The sequence below is a fragment of the Lissotriton helveticus genome, chromosome 2_1 (assembly GCF_964261635.1).
Source record: "Lissotriton helveticus chromosome 2_1, aLisHel1.1, whole genome shotgun sequence".
NCBI lineage: Eukaryota > Metazoa > Chordata > Amphibia > Caudata > Salamandridae > Lissotriton > Lissotriton helveticus.
The window spans coordinates 1,114,957,151-1,114,979,328 of NC_136059.1; the positions used below are offsets into that span (position 1 = coordinate 1,114,957,151).

The 22,178-nt window shown below is 44.2% G+C and overlaps 1 protein-coding gene across 6 annotated transcripts in view; it reads left to right on the forward strand.

Moving 5' to 3' along the window:
• Positions 1 to 22,178, forward strand: part of PDE5A (phosphodiesterase 5A) — an 869,998-nt gene that overhangs the window by 833,805 nt on the left and 14,015 nt on the right. The window lies entirely within an intron of this gene.

Below are 22,178 nucleotides of genomic sequence, written 5' to 3' on the forward strand. Positions count from 1 at the left end.
AACGGGGACTATTTCGTGATCACAGAAGCCATCTTGAAAAGAAGGCATCACTTTCTACAATATAAACACATTTTCACTTAAAGTATGCTCTAAAACATAATGGCTCGATTCACAAACAGCATTCTGTAGTATGAAAAGTAGTAATACATTGTACTATTCAGCATACTAAAAAATGCAATTCACAAACCAACAGATGGAGACCTCTGCCTTTCCCAACGTTTCGGTGCGGATATTGCATCCAAGATGGTTGAGATCTGTGCACATATTAGTTAATTAAGTAAATGTGGGAAGCATCAGGGGGAGTAGTGGGAAAATGGGGAATAATTTCTCAGAAATGGCTGGTGTTAAGGGAAATTGAAATAGGAGTTCGGAAGGAAGATGCCAATGTGAAACACACACTCACAAAAGAGTAAGACCGTTGCCATTAAAAAAAATGCAAAACATTGTAGAGTTACAACTAGGTGCAGGAATATATCTACACATTAATAAATATACATTTGTATGTGTACATTTGTGATTTGAGCCCTAAGTATGTAAATGCTTTATATGTCATATTATTTTTAAAGGAATATATTTTTGGTGAGAAAAAAACGATTCATAAAAATATATATATCTTCTTTCAAAATGAGACTTGATGAATATTATCTAGTATTTTACTTTCATGGATGAGCTGTGTCCTCACTGTAGTCAGGCACCAGCTTCATTCGTGTGGTCAGATCTGGCAGTTTGTTTTCATTGTGAGCATCCCCACCATTCCCAAAGATGTGGCCTGGCTGCCATCTTCATGAGGAACACCCCCACAATCAAAATAATTACGTAGGTTTTTATCCAAGTGTACTTGGATTTACTATAAGAAAACACTCTTTGATTGTCATGTGCTCCTCACAGAAATCTTCAACTTCTGTTGGAAAACTTGAAAAGTCTGTTTTCTATGTCGAGGCAGAAGTGCACGTCCAAAATACTTCCGTAAGTTATTACTTCTGACCACATGTTGCTTTCTGAGACCATTTTTGTGGGCTTAGCAATTTGGGCTTGCAACAGTCACTTCTCGCCAAACACAGTGCTGAGAGCAGTGGCGGCTCCTCCGCTAAGGCGGGGTATCGCCCTACAGCTTTTTTGCGGTGAAACAAAGGGAAAATAAAATGTTAATCTCACGTTATCATTTTATTTTCTCCTAGTTACGCAGCTTTGCGTGAGGGAGGGGGTAGGGGAGGAATGGTAGGCAGCACGCTCCTAAGTGCGCAATGGCTGTTTGGCCGGCCCTCTCGGGCTGCCCAAAACAGTCTTGCGCACCTCGCTTGTTCTTCATGCAGGCTTTATCGCAGCCTACTTGAACTACATGTCCAGGCCTCCAGTAAGCGTCTGAGCACCGAAACACAGCCCTCAGACCAATCACAACGCTGCTAAGGCAGCATTGTGATTGGCTGACTGGGAGCCTAGTTGTGCTTCCTTTTGAGGCAGAGCAAGGGAGGACTACGGAGGAGAGACGCGTCGAGGAAGCAGCAAGAAGGTATGTTTTTATTTAATTTGTTTTATACCCTCTTGCCCCCGCATCCTCATACGGCCCCCTACGTCTGATCCGTGCCGGCTGCCGTTGGTTGAGAGTTTCATAAGTAACAAGGTGAGTCTGTGGTGCATCCTTCCTTAGCCCGAAAAAAGCTTCTGTCAGCAACAGCTAAACACACAGGATGCACCTAGGAGCAAAGGGCTTCACAGGGACACAAAGTGCATGGTGAAAGGTGTCTACCTAGTGCTCATTGTGCAGCAGATTGTACATCATTTTGAAACCAAGTGTAAGATACTGAAAGGTAAGTAATAGGCACTAAAAGGTGAGGAAATGCCACTATAACGTTTCACCGTTACTACCTGTTTCTCTTCCAGTGCCATACTAGCCAACCTTAAGAGTACAGTGGTTTACACTTTATTTTGTATTCCCAATTCCCATGTATTACTTTTGAATGTCGTCCATTCTCTGAAACCAAGTGGACACAGGAAGCTGCAGATCCGATGCAGGCCTATCTGAAATGTGCTGTGTGTAAATTACACATCAAGAACTTGCAATACAAAATGTCACCTTTTTCCCCTATGCCACTTATATTAAAAGAAAGCAAGATGAGTCAAGTTTTCAAATGACTTTGTTGAAACAGTAATTAACAAGCATTTGCAATGCAATCGGTCTCACATTAGTGAAAGTTAGAGCTATTGGAGATGCACATGAAAACGTTTGTTAGTTATGTTTTTGTGTAAAAAAAAATCCCAGCAGTAGTATAAGCAATAAAAGAAAATCCACGAAGCAAGGAAAGGCCGCAGTACCTCAGGCTGTTACTAGGTGTCCCTCTGGAGTTCTGAAGGGACCTCTTTTAGCCACATAAGGTACTGCACCCTTAACGCCCCACGCAGATTATTGGGGCTGGCTTGCCTTGCCTTCCAACTAGCAGGACAATGATGGGAAGCAGTGGGTGCGAGGAAAGAAAGGAAAAACACACACACAAAAAATCTAACTTCTCGGGTATAAGCAACTGACTGCCTTCATAAATACAATCATGGCATGTACCAATGCAACATCACAACTAGAACGAGGCACTAATGCAAGCATGATGCAAGCTATCATTTCAGCAACGTTCCAGTCCTGCCTGTACTTCATAACAGCTGACCTTTCCACATGACAAGAGGCTGTTACTTCCCAACAAACAGGAAGTGGCAAACAAGTGTTCAGATGTTACAGAACCACTGACATCCGGGGTCGCCTGGTATCAAAAAATAACAAGAGCGCTCTTCTCGGATCATGTGGCAAATTGGACAGAGAGGCAAAGGCACACGCAGTTGGGAGTACCCACAGACACAGAGACAGAGAAACACATACACACAGACACACACTCCCACATCTCTGGTTGCCTGGCGTGCAGCATAGTGCTTACTACTGTGGCACAAGAAAGTGCTGTTGCTCTGTGTCCCCACTTGCGAGGTCCCAAACTCCATGGCAGGGTGTGCAGTTAAATACACAAGACCTTCGAATTCCAGCATACAAAGACCGGCATGTTCATTAGACAAAGGGGAATCGTTAAAAAAACAAGCCAGCGCTATGGATATAGGTCGAGCAGCTCAAGAAAGAGAGCAAACCACGCTGACTCCCTTACTCATGTGTGGTAATGATGGACGACAAAGCAAACACAAGGAGATGAATGGAGGGAGCACTGAAACTTTCCAGACACTCACCCCCAGTCACAGATCTGGGTTTAATCCATCATCGTACTTTAGCTCGCTGCACCTGCCCAGTTCAGAAACAGCCATATGGAAATCAGTCTTGACTGTTCCTCGTGGAACCAGTCCAGCCCGAAATGCCAACCTAGGACTTCCCTGGACCGGAAACAAGCATCCTGGGACCAGTTTCAGGGTAACACACTCTCATCAGCCAGACAATGATGGACGATGCCATGTGAGGAGGAAAGTGAGAGGAACAAGAGAGGAAGGAGCAGCGATCAGATGTGGCCTAACAGCCAGAAGGGCGGACCTTGAATCTGGGTTTGAGTCTCGGCGTTGGCCCGGTCTCTAAATTGAATTCGTCCATCTTTAATGCAATTGGTGGTCATTTAAGGCGCTCTGATAACTTTGGGTCCAGTTTGTGCTATATAACACTGTAAAATAATAAAACAAAAAAACTTTAAAAAGCAGTGTTGGGGGAGAGGGGGTGGTACAGGGAGATTAAGTAGCAGCAAAGCTGAAACACTGAAGATAAAACACCAAGACGGGTGCAAAAAAAGCAGTGTTGTGAGGTGTCAGCACGGGGAAACTAAGTGGCAGCAAAGCTCAATAAACGCAAAAGATGGACTAACACAAATGAAGGCATTTCATGAAGCTTGTGCATGAAGTAAACAGAACACCTAACAGGAGCAGAGGCAGGTCAACAAAACAAAATAGTGCTCCCCAAGTTTCCTATCTTCCCTGACGTGGAGAAGCATATCTAACAGGAGCAGTACTCATTGGAGGAAACAAAAGTCTAAAAGGAGGGACAACTAAGCCGATTCACCATAAAAAGCCAGCATTTTCAAAGGACACTAAGAGGAGCCAATTGAAAAGATGGGTGGTGCCTAAAGCCCATATTCTATGAACAGCATGTCTCGAAGAGACAGGCTATGCGCTGCTAAGGCAAGACCTAAAAAGGTAATTAAATAAGAACCTGTGTGTTTGGATTACATTAATTGGCATTCCACTTTTTGCAGGATTAACCCCTTCCATCCTCATGACGAGCTCAGCTCGTCATGCAGTACACTGCACGTGTGCTCATGACGAGCTGAGCTTGTCATGAACAATGGGAAATCTGGAGTAACAGCACTCAGGGGGAATTGCTGTAGCATTGATGAGGTTAATGTCATTGTAAGTGTCAGATTTTTGCTGTGTTTGTCAATATAAGAGGAAAATTGTGTGACAAAGTATGGTATATTTATCTCCTGGAAATGAGCTGTGTTAACCCCTTCCGCGCTAATGACAAAGCCAGCTCGTCATGGGCGTTACCTGCGCTACGCGGATGCCGAGCTGGCTTTGTCCTAAACAGCGCATTTTTTAAATTCCAGCGCACAGCGGGAAAACGCGGTAGCGCGGAAACGGTGAATTAAATAAACCGCAACAGATGCAGACGTTACCTGCAGAAGAAGTGAGCTATTAATAAGCTGCTGCTGTCATTTTTATATGTTCATCCTTACTAGCATGTCCTGAAGAAATCATATCTACTCCAGTCTATCTCTCTGTAGCAATTCTTTTTGGTCTTCTTGTCCCAATATTAATGATTTACGTTCATGGGCTTTATGGGATAGGTGGGTGTGATATATCTATGCATGGGACACCATTTTGTTATTTATCACTCTAACTTTGAAAACTATAGTGAATATCATGCTCAACATTTTCTGAAGTACACAAATATAGAAAGCCTTTTAATGCAGTACATTGATTTCAGTGAAGCATAGGAAAAAGGAGTGTAAGGTTCTTTTATCGTTCAAACAGCAAACAATGATTTTATGTCAACTGGAAAGGGTTTTTTAGGAAATTCAGATCTCTCGGGCGCACTGCCTCAGTTTTTACGTTACAGTGTGTGATGTGGATGGTTGGTGTGTAGTGCGTGAAGAGCAGGCGGAAAAACACCCTTAACCGTCTAAAATAGTCAGGAGACTAAAAATATATACACAGCTATGCTCTCGCAACTACAATAAGGTATCACATATACAGTACAATGACTGATGAGTATCAAAGAAACAGAAGCAGATTCTTTAGTGTGTTCCTTGTCACAGCAAGAAGATGGTTTATTTTCTCCAGACTTGAGGAATGTCAAACAGAGCCAGCCGACACGTGTTTCGTCGTGTACAGTTGAGTCAACACGACTCTTCAGGGCTTAGGGTTCAGCTCAATCGAATGGATTGAGAATAAGTCTGGACTTTGTGTTCATGTTCTATATAGGTAGATAGGAGAGAGACACTTGTTTCTCAGTTTGTGACTGATTAAGAAGGGTATGTTCAAAAGAGTCACGTAAAAAAGCACTTTTTTCTTTGTATTCTGCCTTATTGTATTAGGAGAAAATCTTCGAGTGTTAGCACTCTGAATACTGGTGTGTATCAGGTGGTAACCGGGAGGGGATCCAATAGATGGATCCCCTCCCGGTTACCACCTGATACACACCAGTATTCAGAGTGCTAACACTCGAAGATTTTCTCCTAATACAATCTCCTATCTACCTATATAGAACATGAACACAAAGTCCAGACTTATTCTCAATCCATTCGATTGAGCTGAACCCTAAGCCCTGAAGAGTCGTGTTGACTCAACTGTACACGACGAAACACGTGTCGGCTGGCTCTGTTTGACATTCCTCAAGTCTGGAGAAAATAAACCATCTTCTTGCTGTGACAAGGAACACACTAAAGAATCTGCTTCTGTTTCTTTGATACTCATCAGTCATTGTACTGTATATGTGATACCTTATTGTAGTTGCGAGAGCATAGCTGTGTAATGATTTTATGTCATTTTGTGCTCATCGGAAGAGGTGACCTAAGTTTAGCAAGAAGGCTTCAGTTTCAGAGAATTTTACCCCTATCCTTGTCTTCAATTTAAAGAGCAAGATGACAATAGGCCGAACCACAAATTAAAATCAAGATATGTAAAAGATAATAGTTCAAGCTTTAATGTGCTAACAAATGGAAATGTTATTTGTTTGTGTTATAAGTGTTTGGATGGGTTAGTGTAGGAAACTGTGCTTTTGCTGCAGTTATCCCCTCACTTTTTTACCCCTTTTTTAGCTACTAGATGCTGATTTTCGACTCTGACAGTGCAATGAGTCCTGCTAACCAGACCTCAGTGTCAATGCTCCTTCCCCAAAACAAGGTATTCTCTAATCATGCTACAATTGGCTACTGCCTTTAGCACCCCTGTAAGTCCCTAGTAAATGATACCCCTGGCATCTAGGGCACGAGTGCTAAAGAGGGTCCCAAAGGGCTGCAGCATTTCTTATGACATCCTAAGGGACCCACGCACAAATTCCACTCAGACTGCCATTGCAGGCTGCATGGCATGGTGCAAACCAAGACTGAAAACTTGACATAACACACTCCTGTGTGCCATGCCAAAGTTGCTGCATCTAATATATGTAAGTCCCCCCTACAGCAGGCCGTTGAGCCCTAAGGCAGGGTGCATTATATTTTATGTGAGGGAATAAGCAAATATGCCCTTATGATGTCTAATTCTATTGCTAGACATTAAAAATGAGTACGGAAGTCATATTAAGGTATGTACTGGGCACTGGTCAAAATGAGTTTCCCAATTACATAATAGGTTCACTGAATTCTATGATTTTTGGTATCAAACACCTCGTATTAATAAACCCACACTGATTCTAGTGATGGGTTTATTAATAAATGCACCTAGATGGTACCTTAGAGAACCCCCTGGAACCCACCAGCCCTCCAGTTAGCTGGCTGACTGGTCCAGTCTAGCCTGCCACCACAACCGAGTTTCTGACCCCGAGCGGTGAGAGTACATGCTCTCAGGAGATCAGGAACAATGCCTCCTCTGGAAAACGGTGTTTGACACCTTCTCCAGGAAGGATTGTAAATTACCATTTCAAGGGAGGGAGCTTCAAAGAGCCCAATGCCTTTGGTATGCGAAATCTGGCTTCCCTCAGAGGTGAGGGGATGTCTGACCCCTGACGAGGGCCCATTTGGCACCAGGACAGGCAGGGAAATTAGTAGTCAGAGAGCATGTCCACCCTCAGACCAGTTTCACCCCTCAGGTGGGCTACCTGATGTGGATACGATATTTTAAAGTCTGCCATCTTGGTGATGGCAGAATTAGGAACTCTGGGACAAGGTTATGCCCACTTCCCACAGGAATTAGTCTTATAGAGGCGTAGTGACCCCAGGGATAAGTAGCCCATAGGCTACTACCCTACACTCCCCTAACAGCCCTAAATATAGTATTTAGGTTTGAGCCCCTGGCACCAGGAAATCAGATTCCTGCTGACCTAAGAAGACAAAGGACACCGAAGAGCTGTGAGAAGCAGGAGACGCAACTGATTTCGTGCCAACCCTGCCGGCCTGTCTGTTGTTCCCTCCAGATTGCTCTAAATCATCTCGTCCTACTGCTGCTATGCCTCCAAAAGCTTGGGAGGACTGCCTGCCTTCAGCTAAGACCCAGGAATGCCTGTGGAGCAGCAGAGCTGCTTCCCTGCATCCTGCAGGCACTCCAAAAGAACTGTGAGTACTCAAGACAGCCACAAGCATGACACTGGAAAGCACCACTGCACCGAGCCCCCCCGCCCGAGTTGAAGTGGGCAAATGGTGCCAGCCTGGTTCCCTGACCGTCCAGAGACAAAGCCCACCATGGGTTTGCCCACAGTGGACTCACCCTCACTGTCTGCAGCCTCTTTGTGCAGGGCATCTCTACCGCAGGTATCTCTGTGATGAAACCCCTACTGAAAAAACCAACGCCTCAAAACACATCTGCACCTGGCCGCCCTGGCCCGAGGAGAAGAGGACCAAAGGTGTCCCCACGTCTCTGAGCATTGTGAGACCTGAACCCCATTGTTGGTTTAGCCTGACTGGTCTCACATTCCCAGCTTGCAGTTTCTTTGCAGCCAGACTATTCCTTGTTAAAGTGAATGGGACACCCAATGCCGTAGCACACCTCTGCATCCAGATGCCCAAGAACCTCCTCAGGTGACCTGTTGGTGTGGCCATGGACCTTGCCCATACTTACCTTAACTACAGGAGATTGGACCTGTAGGTCACTGTGAAGTGCAAGAATGCAGCACATGTTTCCCCCATAGAATAACATTGGGCACTCGATGTAAATGTAAATGTACATGTATTTATATAGCGCAAATCACCGACCCGGTATCTAAGCGCTTGCTTAGGGAACCCGTCCTGGTATTCCCCTGTGAGATACCCCGGCAGGGTATCCACAAGGTGAAAGCCAGGCATCCCGCCGCGAGGGGCCGTAGTGGAGATTAAGCAAGCTATTGCCCAGAGTCGCAGAGTGTGACCCCGTGAGTTGAGTAGGCACCGGAGCGAGAATTGTCGAGTCCGTGGAATTTTTGAGCCCAAGACCCGCCGAGTCGGGGAATCGAACCCTGGTCCACGGCCGATCTCAGCTTCCGGGTCTGCCGCCTCTAACCACTGAGCCACGCTTCTCCGCTGAAACGCACCTTTGCACCCGGCCGTCCCAGCGCTGTCCGAGGTGACCTGTTGGTGCTGCCTTGGACTTTGCCCCATACTTACCTTAAGTCCAGGAGATTGGTCCCGTAAGTCGCTGTGAAGGGCCTGTATGCAGTGTATGTCTTTCCTTCATAGGATAACATTACCACTTCAGAAATTGCACTGTGTACTTTTTTTTAAATGATACAAATTTGCAACTCAAAAAGTACTTAACTGATTCTGATGATCTTGGTGTCTAAATTCATATAAAAGTATGTGCTACTTTTATAAATTGGTTTGGGATTTCTTTGCTAAGCGTGCTCTCGCTTACTGCCTTTGTGTGTGCAATAAATGCTTAGCACTACCCTCTGATATGCCTAACTGCTCGCCCATTTTTATGACCTGGTCCATTTTAGGTATGGACAGGAGATTGCCTAAGCGCAGCCCTTTGGTTTTTGCCAATGTTTGTTAATTTTCTGAGCATTTCTCAAGGCCTTTTCATTTGCTTCTAGAAGACTCTGTTAGATTACTCAGCAGACTTGTATACATTTGTAATGTGCTGTGCATGAAGATAATTGCCTCTCTTGTCGAATCTGCTCTCCATGGGCATTATTCACATATGGTCTATCTAAAGCTATTCTCTTTTGGGGTTACTCTTACATTTGGAGTAAATATTTGACTTTTATATGATTCACGGTGGCTCCTTGGAGCATAAAAGGAATGGTCGGCTATGTAACAAGTGTAAAATTCTACATTTGTAAATGTAATGTCAGTGTGATTTTGTCACTTAGTTTTTTCCCCTGTTGGAAAATTCAGAAAACCATGTTCCTTGTAGAGAAACTGATTCCCCTATTATCCATTAAATATTGGGCAATATTCCCCCCTTCCTGCCTAGAACACTCTTCTGCCCTTGATAGGACCAAATGTGCACTCATTTTCATAGTGGGAAACTATCTTCAAAATTATGGAAGATGCCTTACCCTGAAATTCTCACTATCCCTCCCATAATCCTAAATTTATTAATGCAGCAACCCCTCCATACCGGTGGTATGTACCCATTTGTAAGAATATCTCCAAGACATAACATTTTACTAATACTGATGCTTCAAATACGAATTTGAAGTTTAAATTCAGGCCCCAACAGTGCCCATGTTTTATTCAAGCAAAACACACAAGGTGATGGACGGAATGTTGCACATTGGCAAAACATTCACCCCCAGGCACTAATCTGAGTTTAATCCATCGTTATTTTGCTCAACACGTCACCCCAGTTCAGACATGGCCCCAGACCGCACTGCCAAGCCATGTCTTCCCTGGACCGGGATCAAGCATCCTAAGACCGGTGTCTGGCTATCAGCTGTCTTCAGCCAGGATAGCTTGACTCCAGTGGCGTAGTGAGCACGGGACCCACGTCTGGGCATACCCTTCCCACATACAAATGGCGCCATTAGTCCTGGTGCATTAAAAGTATTGCAGTCATATTGTGGTTTGCAGTACCAGCCTTTTCAAATATAGGTACTGATTCACAAAGGGCCTTCGCACGCGTGGTGGAGGCCCCTCAGTTGTGGCAGGGGCAAACTCGTGGCGGAGGCCCCAGAGTCATGGCAGGGGGTGGCCACACTCGTGGTGGAGCCCCCACAGTCATGGCGGGGGGGCGCACTCTTGGCAGAGGCCTCGCAGTTGTGGTGGGGAGGGCGCACTCGTGGCATAGGCCCTGAAGTCGTGGCGGGTGGGGCCTCACTCACTACAGAGGCCCCGCATTCACGTGGTGGGGCTGCTCTCGTAGTGGAGGCCCCGCAGTCATGGCGGGGGGCGCACTTTTGGTGGGACCTCTGCACTGAAGTTACTTATTGTGGCGGTCCTGCCACGAGTGCGCGGAGCCCACCACGAGTACGGAGGTCCTTTGTGAATCCCCCCCCCCTCCCCCCAGCCACTATGCTTTTTGGACGGTACCGTCACATCTTCATTGTTGCTGTTTTTTCTGTAGAATCAGAATATCAGAATATATCTAATTTTCCATTTTGAACAAATGTATGTAGAAATGCATTCATTAATTTGACAAGCAACTGAATGGCAAACATCTCATTACAGTAGATCAGGCATGCAATAATCTAGGTTTTATGAGGAATATTCTGATTAGCTAAAAGCTGAGCCGGCGTGAATCATCTAATTATCTGTAATACTATTAATTTAAATAAATGTGCTAATTTGTCTTCATAGCCTCCTCACGTCACCTACAATGTAATTGTTCAAGTTGTAAATCAAACAATGCCCTCAGAGCCCACAAAGTCTAAACCATGTGACAACTCCAGTTAGCCCTACAATAGGGTGCAGCGCGGCTCCTCCACAATGGCGGAGGAGAGTCACCTCACTGCCTGGCTCAGAGCCAGCAAATGTAAAATTAAATGATGATCTTGCATCGTTTTATTTTACATTTGCCGGCTCTAAGCCAAAGGTGTTGGGAGGGGTGGGCTTAGGCATGGGAGGGGGAGGGGGAGTGCTACTTACACTCCACTCCCTAAGTGCGCATATGTGTTTTGACCGGCCGTCTCAAAACACACATGCGCACTTAGGTTTTCTCCAGCCCAGCTGCATTGAGCAACCAGGCTGGAGAAACCCCACAGACTCCCTGGTCTGATCAGGGCGTCTTTCCTGCCTGCTCAGACCAGGGCTGCTGGGACCATCAGGCACGAAGAGGAGAGGCAGCGCGACGAGACCTGACGCTGGAGGTGGCTGATGGCAAAAGATACGTATATATATATATATTGTATTCCGCCCCACCGCGTGCGACAGCTCCCGCGCTACCCTTTGTTTATGGCGGCCACCTCTTATAGGGTGTACAATAGAAGCGATATTCCAGCAAATAATCAGGGAAAGGTAAGCCAGAGCCAAGGCAGGAGCAAGCTTGCCCCCAAGAGGCAGAACAAGAGTCGACCCAGGCAAACATTTTGCTTGGAAATCTTGCGACAATTGTCATGTGAAATATGGTTAAGAGGTGTGCGTTTCTTATCATGCAGAAGTTCATGAGATTGCGTCACTGATTTCAGTGGCATCTGTTGGAAGAGATGGATTCTAAACATAAACTTATAAACATTCATTTAACTACCCCCTACCGTGATAGCCACACAGTTAGTGGCCCAAGAGGCAAGCTAGTTGTCATGTATCCCCTATACATGCCCCTTCAACAATCGTAAACCAGTCTCCTGGTCATAAAGTAATGCTTTTAACTGCACTATGTCTGGTCACAGTTTGTAGAACTTTTAAAGGCTCAGAATGTTCTCATACTAAAGTGCGCTTGCTTTGCTGTGTTAGGAATCTTGCTACATTAAAACAAGGATATTAAACGATTTTATGCCCTCACCCTACAAGATACCAAACCCATTTCCAATCAAATAATTTCTTAGCAAGCCAATTTTCGGTCCTTAAGAATCTTTCTCCAAAGACCTATGTCCAAAGGTTAGATGGGGTCCTGCCTCAAGGGCATGCACACTCTGGCACTGCTGGTTAGTGATGGTAAACCTTTTACAGGGCAGGCCTTAATGAAAGGTGTTACTGAGCCTGGTATCATATTATTAATGAGACCTGTGGAGAGCTTCTCTAAATATCCTGACTCCTTTTGCTGTGCAAGTGTCATTCACACACAAAGCAGGTGCAGTGAGGGACCGCAGTGACAGTGCAAGCTACCGTTGTGTTACAGGCACACCAGTGCAAACTTCCCTCACACACAAATCCTTACACACCACACACACGCTCACCAGGTGCAGCATGGGCAGGATCTGATAGCACGCTTGATACAGGTGATAGTACTGCAGGATTCTGCATGCAAAGGGAACCATCATTGGCCTGAGCAGGGCCCGGTTCCATTACTGTCTGCACCACATCTACCAAGGGTAGCAGCAGTGCATGTTCCCCTCAAAGAAAAACATGTGCAACCCAAGTAGTCGCAGGGTAGTCTTCCCTAACAGAAAAGGTGCAACGTGTGCAGAAGCAGTGAAAGCGTCATTGACATTAAAACCAGGTATTGTATGGGTCGAAACAGTGCACGTTTCCCAAACAAAAAGAGGTGGTGCTTAGGGGCAGAACCACACCATGTGGTGCAGTGGGGCTCCCATCCCTTCCGGGGGACCCCAACCATTCAGGGGACCCCATTTAGCCCAAGGACAGTGATGATATCTGTGAGCTATAGTAGACTCAGGGGTGCTTCTTTATATTCTGCAGCGGGGCCCACCCCCTCACATTGCCTTACGCTACTGCAGGTGCAGCAGTGTCATCAGGTTATGCTTCCTTTATACACAGTACAAGGGGCAGGTCCAATTCTGGAAGCTATGGAACTAGCTTACCTCGGGGAAGGAAAAAGTACAGCATTGATGGATTTCCTAAATTGCACAGAAGAGATAGAACGGTGCGAGTTTCCATACGTAGTGAACAGACATATCACCAGCAAAGGAAATATGGGACATATTATCAAGAACAGGCGCTAAAATTATCTCCGCTTCATCGGCAGGAAACTGCAGCTAAAGCGGCGATACTGGGCTTGATAATATGTCCTTGTGAATTCCCATAGAAGCCCAGGTTAACACCAGAACCTGGGCTGCTATGGGAATTCACAAGGACATATTATCATGCCCATTATCGCTGCTTTAGCGGCAGTTTCCTGCCGATAAAGCGGCGATCATTTTATCACCTGTTCTTGATAATATGGCCCTATATTCCTACATTTGTAAAGCGAGATTTATCACCCATAGGGGGATCCAGGCGCTGGGAGATAAAGTGAGCTATTGCCCAGAGTCACATGATGCTGAGCTGAGCTGCCGCTGGCGATCGAACAGTGAGCCGTCCTCTGGAGCCAGCCACTCTGGCCGCTGCGCCGCACCTTTCTCTCCCTCCTGTAACCTTCTTTCACACACTTATTACATAGAGTGCAGGCAGAACCAGATCAATAATCCCTTACAAGCATGGTGTAAGTACACTGTGGGTAGGTTAACATTAATGGGTGCTTGACTGACAAACCAAGCAGTTTCATAAAACAGCTACAGCAGATGCAGCAACTTGACAAACGTCACTCACACACAAAGGTAAGGTGCAGCAAATGCAGAAGCAATGCACGCACAGACATAATGTCTGGCATCAGAGGCATCTGCAGTGCAAGCATCCCTCACACACTGAAGTGCTGCACTCACAGAAGCAGCACATGGCTCCGGTGCACATTCACAGGGACAACACGAGCAATATAAGTGCTTGCAACACATACCCAAAAATACACATACTGAACCCTTTAATCACATATCCAGACAACAGCTACAGCACAACCAGCAGCAGTACAATTGCATTGCAAACATAAGATGCCCTCACACATGACTGCAAAGGACAGGAAGCAGCAAAGCACGCTGCCCTCACACATACGTAGAGTATGGGCAGCATTAGAGATTCCCTTGGACATATGTACAGAAAGGTTCTCAACAAACCAAGCATCACTCACAACAAAGGAGAGAGCAGCCTTGGACATTCTCTCTCACAGCGTTGTTAGCAAGAGCAGCATCCGTAAGTGCTTCATTCACACACAGAAACCGACACATATTAGTGCAGTAAAGAAAGCAGGAGAACAGGCATCCATCCACATGTTACAGGTGCAGCATGGGAAATTCAAGCTCAGTTTCCCTACTGCTGGTGATTGCGCGCTGGTATTTACACCTTAATCTTTTGGTAAAGTCATCTAAGATTTTCCTGATTAGTCGTATTGGTCTTTGTTGGTTGACTTGAAGTGCTGTAAAGGAGAAGACATCAAAAATACATTTCTGATTTATGAAGCCAATAGGACTCCACAATGCTGACCAGGAATCACCAATTACGATTGAATGGATTTTATTTTAGGATACTCATCAATCCAGTACATTAACTGAATGAAAATAAGTTAAAGAGACACAACAATACAGCTGGTAAGCCGAAGAATCTCAGTAGATTAAGCTGTAATAACATGAAATACAGAATAGTGAGAGACACAAAAATAATGACACAAACTGTTGTGAATAGGTGTTACATAAAGAAACTTCCCTCTCTCTTCTAAAAATGGATCAACTATAGAATCATCTAACCAAGGGTTCTAGTTATGGAGCTTAGAATGTGTGAGCATAGTATAGACCTATAGAAATCAGTCTTGGAAAAAGGGGAAATGAGAGTTTAGCATAGAGCTTTGCACTCTCAGGGAAAGCTCAGCAAGAGGACTGTTCCCACTCAGAGCCTAGAAGTAATCTGCCTCACTAACTATGGAAACACCAATTAAAATAACAGGAGTTTCAAAAACATCCTTATTTTATCTTACACCCAGTGGCGGCTTCTCCGCTAAGGTGGAGGAGCGTCACCCTACTGCTTCAGCTGCAAGCCCAATATAAAACTAAAATGATAATCACGCTCCGCTATTATCATTTCATTTTTTGTATTGAGCTTGCAGTTGAAGTGGCGGGGCTGGGCTCCCCTCATCACAGGAAGGAGTGGTGGCTGCACCTTAAGTGTGCATGTCAATCAATAAATCTTTATTTCAATACGTTAAGTATCATAAAAGTTACATAGAATACATTACAATCACAATACAGTAACAGGTGAGTTTTACGATAAAATAAATCATAGTATCACATAGCGGGGCTATTAGTTCATGGGGTTTTCATATCATTTACGTGCCAGACACCGTTCTAGGGGCGGATAATTATGTTAAAACAATTAAATAGTTAATAAAAAGTTAAAAAGGGGGAATATATACACTTGAAGGCATACATTTTAAAAATTATTATTTAAAAGTAAAAATCTGAGGATCAATCATATAAGGCAATTAGTATGACATATATAAATGTTAATAGTATTCTACTTCATAATTCTTCAACCATATTACATAGAGATTTACACTTGATATTTGATTTCTGTAACATCAAAGGTTCAGACCCAGTTTCATTCTCATAAATCTAACGGTCAGGAGGAATCTAATGCCAAAGACTACCACCTGACTGGTATTAGTCTTTAAGATTCTTCCAGCCTCTTTATAGGATCTAGAACCTATGTTACGACAAAGAGGCAGTATCCACCTTTTCCTTGGTATTGCATAACTCGGGCAAAAGAACAATATATGTAAATCATCTTCCCTCGCCTGGTTTGCACATAGGGTACATAGGTTACAGCTAATCTTGGACCACCTCATTTCACAGACATTTGTCCTAAGCATGCCATATCTAAATTTCATGCAAAATCTGAATGGGAAATCGAGAGATGGTACGCAATCAAACAGGCATTAATTGCGAAAGATGCCCGAACCTTTTGGAATTTGGTCCATACTGGGAAGGTAGAGGGCAAGTCCATGATCGATCCTAATATCGCTGAGGATGCTTGGTGTGCTTACTTTAGAGATCTTTACTCTAGTCCCGCTTCCCTAAACAATGATTTATCAAGTTTTCCCCTGAGGAAGGATCCAAGTTGGCACCCTCCTTTATTTACCTTGTCGGTAGTGACACTAGCGGTACTAGCACTGAAATCTAATAAGGCCCCGGGGTTGGATAGGATTCCCGGTGATCTCTACAGAGATGAGTTGAAGATATGGGTTCCTTACTTGACTGTCCTATTTAACGCCATCTTGGACGGACAAGAACTCCCTAGTACTTGGTTGGGGGCCGAAATCATCCCGGTTTACAAAAAGGGCTCCCCTCTGGCACCATCAAACTATAGGCCAATTAGCCTTATTGATGTTACCCAAAAAATCTATGCCAGATTTCTTTTACAACGCCTACAGGATTGGATCACAGAGAACAACATTCTCTCCCACCTGCAAGCAGGGTTTAGAGCCAAAACATCGACTATTGACCAACTACTACGGCTCCAGGTACTTTATTGGAAGCATGTGGTCCTGGAAGGGAGCAGCCTGTATCTTACGTTTGTGGACCTCAAATGTTATGTTATGTTATGTTATATTAAGTTTATATAGTGCACGGCTACTCTAAAAGAGTGTCCCGGCGCTTTCCACATGCAGCTCAGTGTCAATAACACAACAGACAAACAACAGGCCACACAGCAAAGGAAAGAAAATAGAAGGCCTAGAGGTTAAAAAGCCAGGTCTTTAGGCTCTTCCTGAACTGAAGCAAATTAGAAGTACTACGCAAAACCAACGGGAGCGAGTTCCAGAGCTGAGGGGCCTTAAAGCTAAAAGAGCGACCCCCAGTGCGGGCCTTTCTCACACGCGGAACCACGGCCATGAAAAGAGATTCTGACCGGAGTGAGCGGGCTGGACAGTAAAAGGACAGCCTCCGTTGCAAATACCTGGCGCCTGAGCCAAAAAGTGCTTTATGCATCAGCGTCAAAGATTTGAATATGATTCGTTTACGGATGGGCAGCCAGTGAAGCGTCTGCAGCAGCACAGAAACTCGTGCTCGCCTGTGCAGGCCAAAAATGGCACGAGCAGCAGAGTTCTGTGCCACCTGCAGGCGCTGAACCAAATAATCCGGGAGACCTAAAAAGAGGGCATTCGCATAATCCAACCTGGATCCAATAAGAGCTTGCACCGTAATCCGCCTATGTTCCACAGATAGCAATGGTAAAAACTTGCGCAGCATCTTCAGGATGCCAAAACAGGTGCCAGCCAGACCAAGGACATGCGCTCTCAACATAAGCTTATTAATCCGCCTTTGATATGGTGGATAGGAACCAACTGTGGAGTATACTAACTAATATGGGGATTCCTTCTTACCTGTGCTATCAATTTAAAAGACTCCACGAAGGAACCTTTGCGAAGGTACACTATGGTAAATCTGGTCAGCTGACAAGAGCATTCCCAATCGAGAAGGGAGTCAGACAGGGGTGTGTACTCGCACCTACCCTATTTTCTCTCTTTTTAAATGGCCTTGTAGATGATTTGACTAGTGCAAATAATATTGATGCCCCCAACCTAGCTGGCGGTAAATTTCCTGCACTAATGTTTGCGGACGACACCCTGCTGCTTTCAAAAACACCAATGGGGATGCAGCGGGTGTTAGACCAATTTACCGAATTCTGTAAGAAAAGGAATTTGGTGATTAACATAGACAAAACAAAGTACATGGTGTTTAATGCCAGCACAATTAATTGCCCTCACCCGAAAATGGATGGACGACCCCTGGAAAGGGTAAACAATTTTGCCTACCTAGGTCTGACACTGAATGACAAAATGGGGTGGGATACCCAAATGTCTAGGGCTAATTTAGGGCTTTCACAGTCCGCGGGGGGAATCTTAAGAGTGCAGAAATCTTGCGTGCACAAACTTGTGAGTGCACCGCTAGAAATTTATAAGGTTCAAGCCAGATCTTCCACTCTCTACGGAGCGGAACTCTGGGGGCACCGACCAGCAAGCGAGATCAGTGTAACTGAGAATAACTTCATTAGACAGTTGCTTTCTTTACCGAAAAATACACCGTTAATTCCACTCAGGCTGGACCTAAACTTGAGGCCAATTGCAGAAGTAATTGCCTCTCGTCCACTGCTCTATTGGCGAAGATTGTGGAGTGTCCCGGAGCTTGAGAGCTATAGAGAAGAACTGAAGATCGTGATGGCCTGTCCGGGTGCAGGCAGGATACAGTGGTTATCATTCATAAGGGGGCAGGCATCCAGGATTGGCATGGAGAACCTGTGGTCCAATCCGGAGGCCGCATGCCAAGTTACCTCGAGGCAAACCCTGGCCGAGACCATAAAACATCATAATCTACAGGAAGCTCTCCAATCAGCCAGGCCCTCCAGCCTTACCGATAGCTTCTTAGATCTCAAGAATGTTTATAGCTTTGAGAAGGAATTAGATATGATTGAACCGGTTCTAGCAAAGAAACTGTATTTACAGTTCAGATACGGCACACTGCCTCTGCACTCATACACAGACAAATGGAAAGAGGGTCCAGCTCGCCCCTGCCCAGGTTGTGAGGACCCTAATGAGACCTTAATGCATGTGATCCTGTTCTGTCCCGCTTACTCCAACAGTAGAAAGAAATGGATTGTACAGCTATGTTTGAACCTGGGAGTTAGAAATTATCTAGAGTTTTTTAGAATTTTAAAATCCGATACTAATGCACTAATAGTTACAGCTATTGCTAAATTCCTGTTTTCTATGTGGTTAATAAGACGGAGAATGTTTCGGAAGCAACAAGGCTCCCTGGGTTGTTGTTAGATAACCGTCCCAGGAAAACTTTGGGCTTCTATTGTATTCGAGCTTTTTAATTTGTTCATACATAAATTATTGTCTAAAGTATTTTAACGGGACTCCACAACCATATGGAAACCTATGGACTGCGTATATGAAATAGGATGTAACATGTGTATTATTTTATTACTTCAAATGTGCTTTTTTTCTTGTTGTACTTTTATGGTTCATAAACAAACCGAAATAAAGTTTAGAATGATGATGATGAAATTTCATGTAGATTGACTTTGCTAGTGCTTGGTGAATCTCATCCAAAAAAGGTTCAAAAGATGCTGTATCTTAAAACAATAAAAAATTGTTGGTCAAAGATCCATGTATTTTTACATTCACTGACTCATGGCTTACATATGACCAGAATGATAGCTTTAAGATTTTCTTTGACGACGGGTTCATTGTTACCGGGTCATTCCAATAGTGTGCTAAACCAATTTTTATCAACCACGATCTTATATGTTTAAGCCAATGAACCTTTTTACAACAATCAAGATCCATAATTTCTTTTATGCCTTCCTTATAATCGGACAATTCTACAGTCATCCACATTCTGACCCAGAGCATCAGTGGTCTCAGGGTTGGATGATGGTCTATGCGTTTCATGTTTAAGTCCAAAAGAAGGGGAGTCAACGGGGTATTTACTGGTAGTTTTAACAACCCCCTCAAGAACTTATTCTCTCCGATCTCAAAGGAGTTTCTACATGATGGTCCCCACAATTCTGCCCCATATAGTACGGCTGATTGTACTTTGGATTTAAAAATCTCTAGAGCCGGGGTGACTGCTTTGTTCAGGCATTTACCATGCCTTTTCAGTATCGGAAGGGAATTTTGTTTAAAGACTATTTTGCTTTTTTCTATCTGGCGTCTCCATGTTAGGTTTGAATCTAGAGAAACCCCCAGATAAGTAAAATTTTGGACATATTCCAATTTTTGTCCATTTAATGTAAGATTTTTCCTAAAAATTTTATGGGCATTTAGAGCGATGTATTTTGTTTTCTTAACATTAATCTCTAAGCCCTTAGAGCTGCAGTATGTCTGGAACCTGTTCAGTAGATTCTGTAGACCCTGGGGTGTTTGTGAAATGAGAATTGTATCGTCCGCAAAAAGGAGGGACGAAACCCGTTCGCCCCCCAGTTTTGGGGAGTCATTGTCGCATGCCTCATATAAGACGGGATGTCGTTGACGAACAGGAAAAATAGTGTCGGGGCCAACACACATCCCTGGCGGAATCCTCTCTTTATTGGTATGGATTGTGATAGTTCCCCGTTGGGACCCCACCTAACCTTTGCATAATTATTCAAGTATAATTTTATGACTAGCTTCAGTAAGTCAGCTGGTAACCCCTGGCATTTGAGTGTCTCCCATAGCAATTCTCGTGGGATTAAATCAAACGCCACCCGAAGGTCGACGAATGCTACATACAGGTGGCCTTTTCTTAAGGTGACATACTTCCAGCATAAGCAGCAAAACCTTAGTACCTGGTCAATGGTACCTGTTTTAGCTCTAAACCCTGCTTGATATTTTGTAAGCACTGACTCATCTTCCATCCATGTATTAATGCGATTTAAAATATGCCTTGCAAATATTTTCTGTGTTATGTCTAGTAAACTTATTGGGCGATAGTTAGCAGGGTCATTTCTATCGCCCTTTTTAAAAATAGTAATAATTTCCGCCCCATTCCATGTGTCTGGGATTTCGGCACCAGCAGCAATAACATTACATAAATGATTTATATATGGTACCCAAACATTTAATTTGTGTTTAAATAAGTCACCTGGAATTTTATCAAGTCCAGGGGCCTTCCCATTTTGTAACCGAAGCAATAGCCTGTTCTGTCTCTTGCTGATCAATATTGGCATACTCTCAATATCTACAGGTGGCAAAGTGTTTTTATCCTGCGTAATTTCATCCTCCTCTGGAATAGCATATAATTTGGTGAAGTGATCAATCCAAGTGGCCTCGTCAAGAAAGACCTCTTGTGAACCCTTCTCCTTTTTATTGCCTTTTGCCACTATTTCCCAAAATAATTTTTGGTCCTTCATTTTGGCCGCTAACAGCATACTGGACCAAATTTCTAGGTCCCAACTAGATTTTGCGTCAGCCAACACTCTCTTATATTCTTTCCTAGTCTCTTTAACTGCCAAAACATTTTTATTCTTTATTGCCTGGACTAGGGTCGATTTTACTATACGACATTCTTTGTTGAACCAAGGTTTACCTACAGTCTGGGAATCAGTTACTCCTGTCCTTTTTTTTGGTCTTTTATTCATTAATAACAGGAGTTCATTAAAAAGTATTTTATGAAGGTCTAGAAATATCCTAGGTTCATTTTGAGAGATATTATATGTACCAAATGTGTTGGCAAGGCAACTGTAAATGTTTCCCACTAACTCTTCCTGCTCTAGTATATATGCCCATTTTACTGCACGTCGATTGTTGCTAACCACAATATTGTCCGGAGTAACATGTCGCATTCTCTCCTTAACATTCCGTCCCAGTAATAGGCTGCTAGAAAAGCTAACTTCAAGTGGGCGGTGGTCGCTATCTGTTCTTGCTATTACTTCCATATCTACAGCAAACGACCATAAGTCCGAAGATAGGACAATATAGTCGATTTTGCTCTGGCAGCTGTGTCTTAAAAAGTTTGGGGCTTTGGGGCTATCAGATGGTAGGCGCCCATTACACACCCTTTTCCCGTGGCCTGCCATTACCATTGTAATTTGGAGGGCTAGAACAGTGCCAGCAACTGTCCCACTACTAGTTAAAGGTGGTATACCATTGGCACTGTCTTCGTCCTCTAGCAATTTATCCAACCCTACAATAGGTTTGAAGTTGCAATTCAGGTCTCCACATATTATCTTGCTTGTTCCTGGGTCCAATGTGTCTAACACTGAGTCCAACATTTCGATTGTAGGTGACTCTCTGTAACATGGTCTATTATAGACATTGTATAAATATAGTACCCTGTTTATCATTAGTGACTATTTTCACTCCAAGTATGTCTAAGGACTCAATACTTAATTTGTTAATGGTTATCTCAATAGACACTCTGACCCAAATGATAAGGCCTCCGGAGGGACGACCCCTTACTGATGGAACTGCATCTATCTGATAAGTTTTATATCCTACCCTATGTATGGATTTCGTGGCCCAAGTTTCCTGAAGAATGTAGGATTGTGTGATGTGGTCTAGTGGTTGGGGGGTGGAGTTAAAGGGAGGAGCAGGAACGGGAGGAGCTGGGGGACAGGAACCAGGGCGGTTAGAGTAGGGACAGAGTTGATGCTGGACGCAGGGAATAAAGCTCCGGTAAT